Source organism: Schistocerca serialis, chromosome 6, assembly GCF_023864345.2.
Source record: "Schistocerca serialis cubense isolate TAMUIC-IGC-003099 chromosome 6, iqSchSeri2.2, whole genome shotgun sequence".
Classification (NCBI taxonomy): domain Eukaryota; kingdom Metazoa; phylum Arthropoda; class Insecta; order Orthoptera; family Acrididae; genus Schistocerca; species Schistocerca serialis.
This window is the reverse complement of record NC_064643.1, coordinates 126,702,068-126,719,802: the sequence shown is the minus strand read 5'-3', so window position 1 is coordinate 126,719,802 and position 17,735 is coordinate 126,702,068. Positions and strand designations below refer to the sequence as shown.

General features: G+C 44.7%; 1 protein-coding gene across 3 annotated transcripts in view; it reads left to right on the top strand.

The window, feature by feature from the left end:
* Window positions 1–17,735, top strand: part of LOC126483960 (inactive dipeptidyl peptidase 10) — a 1,424,293-nt gene that overhangs the window by 120,244 nt on the left and 1,286,314 nt on the right. The gene's annotated exons all lie outside the window — the stretch shown is intronic.

The following is a 17,735-nucleotide window of genomic DNA, read 5'->3' as shown; positions in this document are numbered from 1 at the left end:
CGTGTTTTTTGTGTATCTGTGACCACTATTTTTTGCCCGTCACTATGTTCTTTCTAATTCTCCGTTCTGTGTACTGTTATTGTCAACACTATGGCTGAAGAGCGGCGTAGCATGCCGCTGAGAGCCTACCTGATTGTTGAGGTATCAAAATAACAATAAAGGAAAAAAAAGTAGTGCAAATAGAAAAATGTTTTAATAAGTCTGACGTCGGAATTGTGGCGAAATTTGGTACGACTGTGAGAATGTTAGCCCACTTTACAGCTGGCATGAACTCTTGAGCTGTAGTCTTTCTTTCGCACGTGCCGAGACCTTGATATCTAGAGAGTCGTCGGACCCGAGGATGACGTCAGAGAGCGCAACGCTCTTACATCATTATAGAAGTAGGTTGTTGGCAACTGTGAGCCAAATATGAAACTTACGTGTCGCAATGGGAGACAAATGTATGCAGGTAATTTCTTGCTTCTTCCTTGACATATTCTTTTATAATCACCTTGTCTTCAAGGATGTTTCAGTCGATAGCAAATGAGCATGCCTCCCTATAAGCATCTTTTTGCTGTGATCGTTAAAACTGCAGCACCACGAAAGCGGAATCTAAAAAATTGTCAAACTAATATGGCGTCTTTTGCGTGCTGTACTACATTCTATTTTTACTATTTGCTGTATAATGAATTGCTGATGAGGAAAAGTAATTCCAGAGGAGAATGTCCCGTTACTACCTGCTTTAAAAGAGTAAGCACTTGTCGGCCATCTCTATGAAGTAATAAAAGAGGAAGGAAACTGCTTTAAGAGAGTAAGCATTTGTCTGCGATTTCTACGAAAAAGGACAAATTAACACGAAAAACAGACCTCCATCCTCAGTTTTCACCCTTTAGGACCGAATGTTCGTAATTCGAAAATGGTTGTATGACATGCATTACAGATTGATTCTTGAGATTTTCTAAATAATACTGGGGATTTTTTTGTATTATTCAAGCACATATTACTTTTCGAGAAAAGCAGCAATCGGCGTATGCACTAAGTTTTCTTTTATTTGCCTATATAATATAATATTTTAAGTTCATGTAGCTTGAAATAGAGTCAAATTCTTTGTTTTTGTACGATTTCTACGCATATTACAGGAAATAACAGGAATAATAAAACCGAATATCGGTTAATTCTGAAACCGGTAATTTTGTGTTGTTTTGACAGATGGCGCGGAGAGAAACGATATAACAGAAAACCGGTCGTTTCATCCATAACAGAGATCCCTCCTGCGTGGGCTTCACCCTACCACCTTGATAGCAGCTACCGCTCCTAAAGTAATTTTGAACAGTCTATAATCGCATTGCCGTTACGGAATTGTATAGTGCAGTGAGTGTTTCATGGATTTACGGAGTTGTGATTATGTGTAGGGGAGTTGTACCCACCAGTTCGCCGTTGTTGCCTCTGGCATTAAGTGCGACAGAAGTTGCAGAACGGCAGCCTAGCCCGGCAGTTATTAAACGGCCGTGACGTGGCGACAGTCCCCCTGACCTGCCCAGCCGCTCCGCACTCATTAGCCAGCCTGCAGTGCTGCCAACATTACAGCGCTCCTCCCATAATGCCCCGGGCGGCCGCGCGCTCGCTTTACGGCCCGCTGCGAGCGCAAAGGATCACCCCCTTCTTCCCCAGACCACCTTCTGCCCTTACCCCTCCATATCCCTTCCGCCCCGCCACACGACTTCTCCATCAGTTACGAGACAGCAGACAGTCCAGCAAAAGCGGCGGACGTTGGCGAGGCGACTCCCGTCGAGCTCAATTAGACGGGAATGCGCCTACAGAGCGTGGTCCGGTGGCGACGTCCAGAACAAGGTTACGCGCGCTACTGCTGGCGCGCTCTTGAATCGCGACATTAACCTACTAGTCCCTGCGTCTGTTTTTTACATTACAACCCAACTCTCATATTTTGTGGCCTCCTAGACGATTCACAATCTCGCTTGTGTTGCGAACATCGCAGTATGACAAGGGACGCTAATGATCGGAGCCACTGGATGGCCATTAATGTAATGTCCATGCCTCTACGATCAGTGCTGTGTCCATGTAGAGGTCTGATCAGAAAAATAGCGAAAGATTCCACCTGGTAGATAATCCTCGGCACTCCTCCTGAGTATCTTCAATGTGCCTGAGGCAGAGGAAGACAGAACGTTCATAGAGAGAACATCCATGGGAGCTGTTTCTTCTTCTTCCTAATTTTTGTTTGTTTTCATTTTCGGTCAGTTCAACATTAGCGGTTTCACTATCATGGGGATTTAGAATCCCATGATAGGATATCAGAGTACCATTGAGGATTTACTGCATGTTATTGCTATTTACAGGGCGGCGATTAAAAAGTTTCCCTTTAACGGCGTCACCATATCTTGTATGTAACGTATCCACTGAGTCAAAAGTCGTGGGATACTTCCTGATATCGTGTCGGGCCTCATTTTGTCAGGTGTACTGCAGCAACTCGACGTGGCATGGACTCTATAAGTCGTTGGAAGTCCCATGCAGAAATACTGAATCATGCAGCTTTATAGCTGTCCATAAATGAGTAAGTGTTGCCGGTGCAGGGTGTTGTGCATGAGTTGACCATTACGTCTCATAAATCTTCGATGGTATTCATATTGGGCGATCTGGATGGTGAAATCATGGACTCGAAATGTCCAGAACGTTCTTCAAACCAGTCGCGAACAATTGAGGCCCCAGTAACATGACATTGTTGTTTCGGAGCGTGAAGCCCATGAACGGCTGCAAATCGTCTCAGAGTAGCGGAACATAGCCATTGTCAATCAATGGTCGGTCAGTTGGACCAGTCGACCCAGTCCATTCCATGGAAACACTGCCCACACCTTTATGGAGTCACCACCAGCTCGTACAGTGCCATGCTGACAGCTTTCATCCATGATTTCGTGGGGTCTGCGACACACTCCAACCACGCCGTGAGCTCCTACCAACTGAAATTCGGGATAATCCGACCAGGTTACGGATTTCCAAACGTCTAGTGCCCTACTGATACGGACGAGAGCCCAGAAGAGGCACTGCAGGTGGTGTCGTGATGATAGAGCATAGGCACACGCATCGGTCGTCTTCTGCCGTAGCTCATTAACGCCAAACTTCGCCGCACTGTCCTAACGGATACGCTCGTAGTACGCCCCACATTGATTTCTGCGGTTATTTCACAGACAGTGCTGCTTGTCTGTTAGCACTGACAACTCGATGCAAACGCCGCTGCTCTCGGTCGTTAAGTGAAGACCATCAACCCTCACGATTTCCGTGGTGAGAGGTAATTTCTGAAATTTGATATTCTCAGCACACTCTTGACACTGTGGACCACGAAATATTGAATTCCCTACCGATTTCCGAAATGGAACGTCCCAAGCGTCTAGCTCCCAACTTCCATTACACGCTGAAACTCTGTTAATTCCCGCCATGCAGCCATAATCGCTTCGGAAAACTTTCCACATGCGTTACCCGAGTACAGATGACAGATCCGCCAATGGACTGTCCTTTTATACCTTGTTTACGCGATACTACCACCATTTGTATACGTTCATATCGCTATCCCATGACCTTTCTCATCTCAGTGTATAAACACCGACATGTAACCAAGGGATTAGTGTGGTATTCGTGTCTTTCCAATATCTATAATATTTATACAAATTAACCCACCACCTTAGTGATTAGTGGGTCGTAATGTTAATACAATATTATATTGTATTAGCACCTATTGTTATTATTACAGTGTTACAATGTTTATTTATAAGCTACAGACAGTGTGACAGTACATGTTAATAGGGAGACTACAATTATTATTCTATACGCTACTAACTAGTTGTTAATTTTACTACCTACTTGTTAATTCCTAACTGCCTGCAGCGTCACAGGTGTGTCAGTGTGGATATAAACCTACTGCAGTGCCCTGCTCATCGAGCTAATCCCGATGAGCGTGCCCCTGACACCAGGCAGGCCAGAATTACTAGTCGCTGCAGCTTCCTATTCCTATTTCTAAATCCTACTAACTACTAACTAACCTACGTCAAGTCCGGTGCACGTCATTATTGTGAAGTTAATGTACCCCACTCCCCCTAGCCCTGCACGTGGCGGATTCCAACTTACAAGTCGACCTGTCCACGCACAGGCGGTACAGGATTAGGGTACTAGGACGCGTTCAGTGACTGTCTCTAGTCGCGAAAGTCCCTCAGGTATGCAGGCAGAACTTTTCGTGATACCTCATTTGCCAAGTTGTTCAAAGTTTCAAAAGTCTCTTCGTGTCTTAATAGGTCATATGTGTTGTTGTTTGGAAGTTGTTGTCTTAATGTCGCTGCTACATCATCGAAAAGGGGGCACTCGTAAACCACATGGTCGGGAGTGCCCTCCAAAGCGCGATGCCGGCCGAAGTGGCCGTGCGGTTAAAGGCGCTGCAGTCTGGAACCGCGAGACCGCTTCGGTCGCAGGTTCGAATCCTGCCTCGGGCATGGATGTTTGTGATGTCCTTAGGTTAGTTAGGTTTAACTAGTTCTAAGTTCTAGGGGACTAATGACCTCAGCAGTTGAGTCTCATAGTGCTCAGAGCCATTTGAACCATTTCCTCCAAAGCTCCACAGTCACACTCAGGTGTAGCCTTTTTCCCAAACCAGGGCCCATGACCAGCGAGAAAATGTATTAGACCCCGTGTTGGTTCAAAACACCTCGTGCCTAACCTTTCTTTAACATTTGGCAGGAATCCGAAGGTTCTTCTGCCAGATTCATCCATTTCCCAAGATTCCTGCCATAAGTCCTCACCCCTTCTTCGTATTTCTCCCTTGTCCCTAACCTGAGCTCCTAGGATATTCTCTATTTTCATGTTGTTCCCTTTCTTGACCCAATACCATGCTGCTTGTTCTCGTATTTTGATATCTAGAGGACAGAGCCCCATTATTACTAATAGAGCACTTCCTGGGGATGTTCTGTACGCCCCTACAGATCTTAACAGCATGTTTCTTTGTGCTCTTCTCACTGTCATGGCAGGTACCACCCTTGTGAGCCTGTGTGCCCAGACTCCCGATCCGTAAGCCACTATTGAAGTTAGTATACTATTGTGATATAGCTTTATTAGGTGTGGTGGAAGGTGAAATCTCTTGTGCCCTATGGAGATAAGGTTATTGAGTACTTGTGGTGCTTTTTGGGTTACGGACTCAATGTGTCTTCCGAAGTTCCACCTTTCATCGATGATGACACCCAAGTAGCGAGTCTCTTGTCGTCTGAGAACTGGTGAGCCCCCAATTCTAACTGTAGGGCTTCTTACTAGCTGTCCTTTCAGCAATAAATATGTCGATTTGGTTGGTGAAATTGACATTTTTGCAATATGCATGTGATAAGTGCGGAAACCTGGCGACGTTATTACGAAATGCGTCCAAGCAGTACCAAAGTACTGTTATGCTTTCCTTGGCTGGCGAAGACCAAACACCGGTAGACATCCGCCACAAGAATCGGGTCGATGTGTGAGGGCAGCCTCATCCTCGTCACCACTCAAGTAGGAGACTCTCGAGCACCCGCTCCATAGTCCTCAACTCTCACCATGCTATTGTCATGCTTTCGGTCCCCTAAAAAAGACCGTGAAGGATCGACGATTATTGTTGGCCGAGGATGTGCAGTAGGCGGTTATGAATTCCTTCTCGCAACAGGAGGCTGTTTTTTACCAAAAGGGTATCTTCAGCCTCGTGCGTCGGTGATATGAATGCCTCAACAGTCACAACGATTTTGCCTGATTGGCATGCCGATTCTGGACTGTATACCCTTCGAACAGGAACTTGTTGATTGCCGCTTATATCAGTATCTCGCCGGCAAAGAGAAGCCTGCTAAGCAGAATTCTTGTAATTAAAGATTGTACCTGTAGATTGTCTTGCCTTCTCGCTTCGTTGTTAACCCTCTGCTCGCTAGATGTCTCGCCAGAAAACGCCGTTGATCGAATTTCTTGTCGTACTTGCAGAGCACCTTATTGCACTTAGAGAGAAAGATGGAACTGTCAAAAGAAATAGATCTGTTGGTGAAACAAGTACCGCATACAAATCTGTGGTGAATGTTGGGGACTTATACCAACTGAAGGTGATACAAGATGTAGTAAGAGAAAGAAGGTAACTAGAACAAAAAACGTACGCAGCATGTGACAGATTGGTTCTGGTAAAAAACGTTTCACACCGCAGATGAATCGGTGTGGCCGTCGTATGAGATACACCAATTTACACGTAATTGTACAGAGTTTGTCATTTGGAATAACTTACCGGAATGTCAAATGTTCCTAAACGTAAATATTATCCAAGGGCTTATTTGCAAATATGTGTCATAAATGAAAATACACTATAATAATTCATGTTATTACTCATTGGGAAATGAAGGTCTCATGTTGAAATAGCAGTGCAGCGTTATTCATACATATCTTGGGGATTTTCATAAGACAACTGCATAGGAACTACAAAAAGTACAGAATAAGACAGATATCACTTGAAAGCGCATCTCACAAGTTTAGACTCGCAATAAGCACCATGGCATTGTTTCTATAAAGGGCACACGTGCGCCGAACATCTAGGAAATCATCCACTCCATATTGTAGCATCGAATTTGCCTTCATATGGGAATCTGTAAGTTGCAGCAAATAGTCTCAGGTTACAACCTAACATTGTCGGTAGATAAAACGAAAGTAATGGCATTTCAGGACAGGTTACGTGTAAGATGTGAAATAGTTTTGAACAGTAAAATCATGGAGTTCAAATGGTTCAAATGGCTCTGAGCACTATGGGACTCAATTTCTGAGGTCATTAGTCCCCTAGAACTTAGAACTAGTTAAGCCTAACTAACCTAAGTACATCACAAACATCCATGCCCGAGGCAGGATTCGAACCTGTGACCGTAGCGGTCTTGTGGTTCCAGACTGCAGAATCATGGAGTAAATAAAACATTTTAAATATCTGGGTTACGACATCACTTACGAATATAACGATGACGTGGACCAAAAATTAAATAAATGTACTTTTATGAGTGGAACCAACGTAAAAAGTCTGCCGAATAAAGACAGGAAAGAAATCCAGCCAAAGTTTTATAAAACAATAGTAGTACCAACCCTTTCAAATGGGAGTGAAATGCGGGCAACATCAAGACGTGAAGAAAGTAGAATACGGGCTCAAGAAACGAGATTTCTAAGAAGAGTGGTAGGGTGTACAAGGGAAGATCCAAAAAAGAAATAAGGATATCAAGGAATGATTTAGGAATATGTAACCTCAACGAAAAAGTAAAGGAAAATAGGAGAAAATGGAAGGAACATGTAGAACGTATGGGCGGATAAAGATTACCGGTAAAGGCTCTCAGTTATAAATGCACTGGAAGAAGAAATGTAGGAAGACCATACAAGAGATAGAGTACCATGACAGGAATTTGTCTAATACGTGAAGCGAAGAAGAAGAATGCGCCTGCGGACTAGTAATCCAATGAACAAGTCTGGAAAGCTGGTTGCTGACGCGCCTTGCCGGACAATTCGTGTCAGTGACCTGCTGGAACGTATTGACGTTTGCCGCATCACTAATGGTATCCATATTGAGCATGTATAATGTGAACTACAAACTGCGGGAGATGGTCTGTCCACTGACATGTCTCTGTATTCTGTACGTCTCGTACTTTTTGCAGTCATCTTCTGGAAATCCGCAGGTACTTATGAAAAATAGTGCATGTCCCACTCCTCCTTGCACTGTAAAACAAGATTGCTTGAAACATCGTTTCTTATGGTTACTTATGACTGCCATGTTAAGTCAAATAACGATACATCAATCACTTTAGCACTGAAAAAATGGTAGAGAAGGGGTAAAATGCTGTCTTTGCACTGAAGACAAAAATACATATTTTCTACTAATTTCTGAGTTCTGCAAAACTCAAATAGTATTTATTCCAACGATAACGCTTAATCAAGCATAGTGGCAAAAATGTCTGCCTCTTAAGTTAACAAAGAAGTTCCCAAATGAGCTACACAGAGGTTCAAACGCAGGTGCGGGTGAGGGCGCGTGCGCGCGCGCGCGCGCGCACTTACACACACACACACACACACACACACACACACACACACACACACAAATCGCTGGACTACAGTTTAATGCCGGATTTAACAAGGGTTTCATGAGGAAAATGTTGTTGTTCTTGCTAGTCTTCAGTCTAGAAACTGGTTTGATACAACTCTCCATGCTACTCTATCCTGTGCAAGCTTCTTCACCTCCAAGTAACTACTGTAACCTACGTTCTTCTGAATCTACTTCGTGTATTCATCTCCTGGTCTCCTTCTAGGATTTTTACCCTCCACGCTGCCCTCCAGTACTGAATTCGCGAACACTTGATGCCTCAGAACGTCCTACCAAACGATCCCTTCTTCTAGTCAAGTTGTGCGACAAACTCCTCTTCTCCCCAATTCTATTCAATACTTCCTCATTGGTTATGTGATCTACCCATCTAATCTTCAGCATTCTTCTGCAGCACCACATTTCGAAAGCTTCTATTCTCTTGCTGTCCAAACTATTTATCGTCCATATTTCACTTCCATACATGGCTACACTCTATACAAATACTTTCAGAAACGCCTTCCTGACACTTAAATCTATACGCGATGTTAACAAATTTCTCTTCTTCAGAAACGATTTCCTTGCCATTGCCAGTCTACATTTTATATCCTCTCTACTTCGACCATCATCAGTTATTTTACTCCCTAAAAAGCAAAACTCCTTTACTACTTTAAGTGTCTCATTTCCTAATCTAATCCCCTCAGCATCACCCGATTTAATTTGACTACATTCCATTATCCTCGTTTTCTAGGGGACTGAAGACCACAGATGTTAAGTCCCATAGTGCTCAGAGCCACTACTTCCCTTTCATGTCGCTCGACTCTTATAACTGCCATCTGGTTTCTGTACAAATTGTAAATAGGCTTTCGCACCTTGTATTTAGACCATGCCAGTCTCAGAATTTGAAGGAGAGTATTCCAGTCAACATTGTCAAAAGGTTTCTCTAAGTCTACAATTGGTAGAAACTTAGGTTTGCCTTTCCTTAACCTGTCTTCTAAGATAAGCCGTAGGGTTAGTATTGCCTCCTATGTTCCTACATTTCCACGGAATCCAAATTGATCTTCCCCGAGGACAGTTTCTGCCAGTTTTTCCATTCATCTGTAAAGAATTAGTGTTAGTATTTTGCAGCCGTGACTTATTAATTTTCACACCTGTCCGATTTCCAACAATGTGCCCCCCACAGCTTAATGGTCAGTGCAAATGGCTGCCATGTAGGGCTCCCGGTTCGATTCCCCGTACTGTCAAGGACTTTTCCTTGGTGAGAGAACTGGTATGGATGCTAATTTAGGAGCTGCTTGACTCAGTAGTAAGGGCTGCGCTACTGCAGTCTGAAAGAAGCTGTGAGAGTGATGTGCTGACCCCACTGACCCCACACAGACCTCTGTGTTTAGATGGTCTCATTACGTGTCCCACAGTCCATAGTGGAGCAAAAAAGATTAAGAAAATATTAAGTTGTCCATGACTCTTTTTCTCCGCAGTAAATTGTATCTTTGGAGTAATTCTATTAAGGTGCATCAAGAAACCATACAAATCCTCTTGTCCTTGGTTTCTTGGTGGCAGTACAGACTGTAGATGAGTTCTAAGATGCTCGCTGAGATACTGCCCTGATACTGTCTGATAATGGTCTTGAGGTGCTACCTGTTGAGTGGAGTCATGCGTCTCCTTCTATACATGTTTTGCGGTTGGATGTCCGCTTGGGACTACGCGCGTGATGTAGATCGGTTTGGTGGATTGATGCCCGCTTGGGAACTACGTGTGTGACGTAGGACGGTTGCGTAACGTAGTCCTTTATTGCGTGCACTCTCTCTGGTGTATAACCTTAACAATGTTGCGCCTGAGCCGTAGGCAACGCGGCCTTCTTCTATGTACGCTGTCTTTCGTATCTTTTGGACGACATGGTAGTGGAATGAACAAAAATGGCACTTTTATTCAAAAAACAATAATTACGTTGACGTCACAGTTACTTATTGTGATCCTCTGGCCGTTACAAAACGGCGGGCCATGGTTCGTAATAGGGTGTATGATCAACATGGACAGCAATGCACTCCGTGCTGAGTGTTCCCATGCTAGCCGCAAGGTTAGTAAGGAGTTCTTGTGGTAGGGCGTCCCATTCCACCCTAGGGCAGTTAACAAGTACTGGATGGTCGTCGGTACATGTGGGCTTGCTGTAGTACGCCTCCTTAATATATCCCACAACCGCTCGGTGGGATTTAAGTCGGAAGAAGGGGCAGCCAGTCCATCTGGGGGATGTATTCTCGTTCGATGCGGTCGCGCATTGTCATCCGCAAAAATGGACCTAGGGCCAAATGCACCCCTGGTAAGTTGCACGTGGAAGGGAGTACAGTTCTGCAAATACGCTGATCGGCGAGTCTGTTGTGACATTATGCCTCATTACACGAGAACACCTCAACCTCCAAAACGGTCATGTTCGACAGTGATGGACGTAACTTCATATGACGAGAGATGGGAGCACGTAATGCACCAAGAACATTGTGGAAGATGATTGTTTTGGTAGTCCAGGATTTATGGCGTGTAGAGGCGCAATGTTGCGTGGTTGCACTGATTTCCAAATCTCTGAATACGGTACAGTCACAGGTCAACCTTCTTGTGACACTGTACTCCTTCCCCATGTGTACTTTCTCAGGGGTGCATTCGGTCCTGACTTCATTTTTATGAATGAGAATGGAGGAGGCCTTGGAACGAGGGATATTCTGTGAAAGGCCTGGCTTTACCGTTCTCACGTTTTAAGTACGTTTGGGTTACATGGGATGGGCATATTTCATCACGTCCGCATGAGCCAACGGCCACCTAGCAGTTGGCAACCTCGTTGATGGTGAAATGGAGCGGCCTACTACAAGAACTTCTTATGAACCATGACCGGCGTGGATCACGTTGGAGAACATACATTGCCGTCCGTGGTGATCACACACCCTATTAAGGACTGTATGCCTCCTTTTGTTCAAATGGCTCTGAGGACTATGGGACGTAACATCTGAAGTCATCAGTCCCCTAGACTGAGAACTACTGAAACCTAACCAACCTCAGGACATCACACACATCCACGCCCGAGGCAGGATTCGAACCTGCGACCGTAGCAGCAGCGCGGTACAAGGCTGAAGCGCCTAGAACCGCTCGGCCACAACGGCCGGCCGTTCCTTTTGTGATGTATAGGGAACAATCATAAACCACCGTGGCTTCAGTGTAATTATTGTCTTTGAATAACAGTATCACTTCATTCCTCTCATTGTGTTTTTCTTTCAGGTACCTTCTGTACTATACTTTAGCAGTTCTTTCTATGTATAGTCCTAGTTTCATCAAGTTATGTTACTTGGCAGTGACAAATAATGAGAAAGATACTTTCGTCGTTAAGTTTTGGACACTAGTGTAGTATGGCCGCAGTTCCATGGAGATGTGATCGGTAACGTCCGTGGCTGAATATCAGTCTGGCAATGGGCATTACGAACCTCCTCTTTTTCCTTTTGTCAATCGAATTTCGCTTCATATTCCACATTTCAGCACACCATTGAACCATTGCCATACGTCGGTATAGAACAGCATCTTGGAACCACTGTAACCTGTTGTCATGTACACTGAAGCAGTTGGCAACATCTGTATAAGTCAACAAGTATCTGGAGCAATTGTTAGGTCTATTACTGTTGCTACAATTGCAATTTAAGTGAGCTGGAACGTGGTGTCACAGACGGCGCACGAGCGATGGTACACAGCATATCCGCGGTATCGATGAAGTGGGGATTTTCCCGTACTACCATTTCAAGGGTGTACCGTGAATATCAGGAATACGGTAAAACATCGCTGCGGCCGGAAAAGATCTTGCAAGAACAGGGCCAACGACGAGTGGAGAGAATCGTTCAACGTGACAAAAGTGCGATCCTTCCACAAATGTACGTGCACGGGTATGCAGACAATCTCATGAATCCATGGACCCTGCATGTCAGCAGGAGTGTGTTCAAGCTGGTGGAGGCTCTGTAATGGTGTGATATGGGACGCCTGATAGGTCTAGTTACGTCTCGGACAGATGACACGTACGTAAGCATCCTGTCCGGTCACCTGCATCTATTCGTGTCCATTTTGCATTCCGACGCTGTTGGGTAATTCCCTCAGTACAACGCGACATCCAAAACGTCCAGAATTACTACAGAGTTTCTCCAGGAACACTCTTCTGAGCTTGAACACTTCCGATGGCCACCAAACTCCCCACACATGAACATTATTCAGTATATCTTGGTTGCTTTGCGATGTACTGTTCAGAAGATATCACCACCCCCTCGAACCTTTACGGGTTTACGGACAGCCCTTCAGGATTCGTGGAGTCAATTCCCACCAGCACTACATCAGACATTAGTCGAGTCCATGCGACGTCGTGTTGCGGTACTTCTGCGTGCTTTCGGGGGCCCTACACGATATTATGCAGGCGGAACAGTTTCTTTGGTTCTTCAATGTATATTCATTTGTGGATAGACAACCAGTTTCGATCAAGTGATATCTTTCAAGTGACGAATTAACTCTACATCACCTGATCTCTAGATGATCACTAGAGTGAACAACTGTTGTCTAGACGTAAATACATCGTACTACAAGTTTTGGTAGTTCCATGACGTCATTCTTTAAACACGCTGTGGTTGTGCACGAATATTAACAGTAAATACATGTAATGGAATTGCCTGTACCAGTTACCATTGTACAGACCTTCGATCTCTCACTACTTGGTACATTCTCTTTTTTCTGACTACAGCAATGAGACCTGCAGATGGCATGCATTTCTCTCCAATTATATTTTTTTCTGAGTTCATTGCCTTCTCATTAACCACTACTGTGTCGTCCAAAAGATACGGAATTACAGCCTACATAGAAGAAGGCCGCGTTGCCTACGGCTCAGGCGCAACATTGTTAAGGTTATACGCCAGGGAGGGTGCACGCAATAAAGGACTACGTTACGCAACCGTTCTATGTCACACACTTAGTTCCCACGCGAGCATCCATCCACCAAACCGTTCTACGTCACACACGTAGGCCCAAGCGGACATCCATCCGCCAAACATGTATAGAAGCACACACATGGCTCCACTCAATAGGTAGCACCTCAAGACCATTGTCAAATAGTACCACGACAGTGTCTCAACGAGTATCGTAGAACTCATCTACAGTCTGTACTGCCACCAAGAAACCAAGGACAAGGGGCACTGTATGGTTTCTTGGTGTACCTAAATAGTATTAATCCAAAGATAGGATTTACTATGGAGAAAGGGAGTAATGGACAACTTAATTTTTTGGACGTATCAGTAATAAACGGGCAGATGGGAATCTAGGGCATGAAGTGCATAGAACTGATGCATACACTGACCGTTAAGGATTCGAACGATCATCCCAGGCAGAAGAGACATGTCATTAAGGCATTGCAGGACAGAGCTAATACGATTTGTGAGTCACGTTATTTTCAAGATGAACTAAATCATTTGTGAACAGCTTTTAAGGAAAATGGATAGGCTGATTACTAAATAGATCGAGCACTTTATTCCAGAAGAAAAGTGTCTGACAACATTCAGCAACAACAACAACAAGTGACCGTTGGAAAAGTTTTTCTTCCATTTATTCGCAATATTACGGACCATATTGATAAAGTTCTGGCCAGGTTTCAAATTGAAACAATTTTTAGACCCACCAAAAAGGTTAGTGAGTGTTTAAGATAGACGAAAGACGCTCGACACCCTTTAGCAACTCCTGGGGTGTATAAAATTCCGTGTAGCTGTGGGAAGGTTTGTATTGGAACAACGAAAGGAAATGTCGATACCCGCTTAACCGAACACAAAAGGAACTGACGACTGGGGCGTACAGACATTTCAATTCTAGCTGAACATGTTTTTAAAGACGGTGGTCATGAAATAAAATTTAGTGAGACATCTCATTATTATGCACGCATGTATGGAGAAGCTTTACTGGTTCAGAAATACCACAATAATCTTAACAGAAAAGAGGAAGGGTAAAGTTAGATAAGATTGGCAGTCGACTTTGCACCAACGATGTGACAATCGATTACCTTCAATCGAGGATAATGACGTTAGAGTTAGACTTAAAGTCGGCCCCACGTGACTTATGGTGAATCCCTCATGCGCTCTACATAGACGGAACCTCCATGGCCTGGCAGCCAGTCGTTGATTCATCTCGGGAGATGTAGACGGCAGCTGGCAACGAACAGGAAGAAGGTTTTACAGATCGACCACGCCCTCTCAGCCCGGAAGTCTTAACTAATGAAGATGCCGGCCGTGAACGCCAACACGTTATAATTAGTGTTGGAATTAATGGGCGAGGAAGATGGGTGACACTAGAAACTTGAACCAGTGCTGCAGGTGCGCTCTGGTTGCCTAAGTGGTTCAGACGATGGCTTTAGGTAGCCAAGAAATCATTTTTCATTTACAATCCATTGAAATAAGTCATAAAAAAACTACAACAGTGCACAACAAATTTTTTTAATGTTCGTGGTCAACTGCAATGCATTTCATCCTTCGAAGAGAAATTGTTGCGTTGCCCTTTCTATCCATTTCTAAGCTCTGTCTTGCTACACTGAAGCGCCAAAGACACTGGTATAGGCATGCGCATTAAAATACAAAGATATGCAAAAAGGCGCTGCGGTCGGAAACGCTTATATAAGACAACAAGGGTCCGGCGTAGTTGTTAGATCGGTTACTACTGCTACAATGGTGAGTTACCAAGATCCAAGTGTGTTTGAACGTGGTGTTACAGTCGGCGCACGAGCGTTGGGACACAGCATCTCCGAGGTAGCGATGAAGAGGGGTTTTTCCCGTACGACCATTTCAAGAGTGTATCGTGAATATCAGGAATCCGATAAAACATCAAATCTCCGTCATCTCTGCCGCCGGAAAGAGATCTTCCATGAACGGGATCAATGATAACTGAAGGAAAATGTTCAGCGTGACAGAAGTGCAACTCTTCAGCAAATTGCTGCAGATTTCAATGCTGTGCCATCAACAAGTCTCAGCGTGTGGGGCCTTCAACGAAACAACATCGATACGTCCTTTCGGAGGCGACGACCCACTCGTGTACTCTTCATGACTACACGACAAAAAGTCTTACGTCTCTCCTGGGCAACATCTGACTGTTGATCACTGGAAACATATTGCCTGGTCGGACGGGCCTCGTTTCAAATTGTATCGAGCTGAGGGATGTGTAGGGGTATGGAGACAACCTCATGAACCAATGGACCCTGCATGTCAGCAAGGGACTGTTCAAGCTGGTGGAGACTCTGTAAAGATGTGGGGCATGTGCAGCTGGAGTGATATAAGACCCTCGATACGTCAACATACGACTCTGACAGGTGGCGCATATGTAAGAGTCCTGTCTGATCACCAGCATCCATTCATGTCCATTGTGCATTCCGACGGATTTGAGCAATTCCAGCAGGACAATGCGACACCCCGCAAGAACAGAATTCCTATAGAGTATACTCCAGGAACACTCTTCTGAGTTTAACCACTTCCGCTGGCCACCAAAGTCCCGGAATATGATCGTCATTGATCATATCTGGGATGTCTTGAACGTGATGTTTAGAAGAGATCTCCACCCCCTCGTACTCTTACTGATATGTGGACAGTTCTGCAAGATTCCTGATGTCAGTTCCCTCCAGCACTACTTCAGACATTGGTCGAGTCGATGCTACGCCGTGTTGAGGCACTTACGCGTGCTCACAGGGGCCCTATACGCTATCAGGCAGATGTACCAGTTCCTTTGCCTCTTCGGTGTATAACATCATATTCAGTAATCTATGCTTACTAGTTCCGCCAGTCTTGGTGGCAAAATTGTAGATCTGCCACGACACGTCCATGGCTCAGGGACATGTTGAGTCATACATATCGCACGATGCGGATGGGCTCCATCTTATTGGAGTGTTTCCAGTGGGCATTCTTCAGTACATTCCAAAGAACACCGGACTTGTTACTTGTCATTCGTTCCTAGAAAATAATCAGAGGTAGGGACATATCACCAATGTGAGTATGATGTCTAATGCTGTGGAACGTCTTTTTGGGTAAATTTTCACCTCAGTTGTACAAAACAATCCCTTCATTTAAATACGTCACAATTAATTTGCTCCTGAGCATTAGCCTGAATTTCTTTTTGTAGCCATCTCTTGTGTTACTTACAATGTTTTGTAAATTTATAACATCTCATTTCGGATAATGGACACCTGTACATTCGTCGGAGCTCATCCAAGAGCAATTATATGGTTTTCTACCAGCGTTATTTTACATTGATGTGTTATGGCAATTTTCCTGTACGAAACTACATACCACATGGGTTTCTAACATGAGCTGTAGGTATGCCGTATCGAATGGGGTGAAGCAGTTCCCAAATCTGAGGATGAGCAAGATACATTGAAACATGTCAGGCTGTATCCAGCCTCTTTGTTTAATTTTTTTCACCGATCAAGATTAATTCATTGATATAGCATGGCAATTTCTTACGTAATATCTAATACACAAACAAAATAGATCTGTACTATCCGATGGGGAGCGTGATTATTGTTGACGAATTCGTTTCTTCTTTTAATTCCAAAATGCATGTTATGTTCATTTCCTTGGTAGCAGGGAGAGGACTTGTGGCCCTATGGTCTCCTCTACCCTTAGCAGGCGAGGCAAGTGACCGGACTCATGAGGGGGGCGGTGTATCACAGGTCCATTCCAGTACCCGGAGAGGAGGGCCTAATACCATTCTCGGTGGCCAAGGGCAGCACGAGCCTCTGACCGGATTAGCAACGCTCGCAGAGAACGGCGCCTGTTAGCTGTGGCTTCAGTGACCGTCATCAGACCTTGATGCAGTGGCTGGTTTGAATACGGATTTCCTCCGAAGGCTCCTGACCACCTGTACAGTGCTGTGCGTCTGGGACAGTTAACATCTCGCTCTAGCGTGTGTGAAGCAGGCAAGCTTTCGTATTGTGCCGCCGGGCGGCGGGCGCCACGATCGTAAACATTGCTAAAGAAAATTTGAAAAAAGGAAAGGCGGGACGGTTTTTTGTTGATCGGCGCCCACAACTTTCGGGAGTGGCGATTTACCATACATCGGTAACCTGCCGGAAAGTGACGCCGAACGTTTTGATTTGGAGAATAGGGGACGCAGAGTCAGATTGGCTTAAACTGCAGTTTTAGGAAGGCTCACCACGAAGGAGTGGAGAGCACAGGTTCCTGACATTCCAGCTTCAGACGTTCGAGATTCGGCATTGGTTCAAGCTACGGCAGTCAATTTTTAGAATTAGGGAATCAACATTCAGGATTCAGATTTGGCAATCTGGGAGGTAGATGGGCCGCACCATGCCAGAGTCCATCACCGCCTGCAACCCCGCCTTACCTCGACACATTCAGTTTGTGTGAGTTTTTCAGTGAAGTGACGAACGAAAATCGTACCGGATGACAGACCCGATTTTTGATATGAATTAATCTTTCATCTTTGCGGTAACCTCTTGGCCATGAATCTGCTCTTTGGGGTTCTCATTCATTTACTCAATAACCTTCCGATGCAGTCATCACTATCAATTAAAATTCAGATAGAACTGTTGGCCACGTTCTTAGTAATCTGGTTTGTTTTGTTAGAGCATTTCCACTCGATTATTTCTCAGTGACCCATGACTCCTATGCAT